This window comes from Corapipo altera, unplaced genomic scaffold (assembly GCF_003945725.1).
Source record: "Corapipo altera isolate COAL_440 unplaced genomic scaffold, ASM394572v1 68, whole genome shotgun sequence".
Classification (NCBI taxonomy): domain Eukaryota; kingdom Metazoa; phylum Chordata; class Aves; order Passeriformes; family Pipridae; genus Corapipo; species Corapipo altera.
This window is the reverse complement of record NW_020884919.1, coordinates 1,292,676-1,293,339: the sequence shown is the minus strand read 5'-3', so window position 1 is coordinate 1,293,339 and position 664 is coordinate 1,292,676. Positions and strand designations below refer to the sequence as shown.

The window sequence follows — 664 nt, the reverse complement described above, 5'->3', positions numbered from 1 at the left end:
GCCCCCCGCGCCGCACCGCCCGCCGCACCGAGTGCCGGGCCCGCACCGCCGCCAACCGCCGGGATAATGGGACGGGCGGGACAAGGGCGGAGCGGCCCGGCGGGACGAGGCCGGACGGGGCGGGCGGCGGCCGCGGGAGCGCGGCGGCGGAGACAGGCACGGGCTGGGGCAGCCCGGCCGGGCGGGGGCCTCGCGGGGCGGGGGCCTTGAGGGGAGGCGGGGACAGGGCGGGGGCGCGGGAGGGGTGCTCTTGACGTCACGGAAGGGGGGCTGTGTGTGCTCGTGACATCACTGGGGCGCTGTGTGTCCTCGTGACGTCACGGGATGGGTGCTGTGCATGTGACGTCACGAGGCGGAGAGGGAGAGCTGTGGGTGCCCGTGAGGTCACGGGGAGGAAGGAGGCGGTGCTGAGGGTGCCCGTGACGTCACGCGCCGCCATGTTGAGGCGGTGGCTGAGGGAAGGGCGGCTTTCGCCTTCCCCGTTTCGCCGGGCGGGCGCTATCGCTGGGGAGTTTCCCTCCTCCGCGGGGCCAAAACCGAAATAAAAGTTGTCTGAGGGCACAAACTGTGTCGTGTCAGTGCGCGTGAGGAGGGAGGGGACATGGCGCCCGGCGGGGAGAGTGCGGCTGAGGGGTGGCTGGGGGTGAGGAGATGATGGGGGGGG

The 664-nt window shown here is 73.5% G+C and overlaps 1 long non-coding RNA gene across 1 annotated transcript in view; it reads left to right on the top strand.

The window, feature by feature from the left end:
- The first annotated feature begins 359 nt into the window (after positions 1-359).
- The window catches only part of LOC113953298, a 3,104-nt gene continuing 2,799 nt past the window's right edge, over positions 360-664 (top strand). The window contains exon 1 of the long non-coding RNA XR_003529831.1: positions 360-372. This is a non-coding gene — a long non-coding RNA (uncharacterized LOC113953298). The remainder of the gene's footprint in view (positions 373-664) is intronic.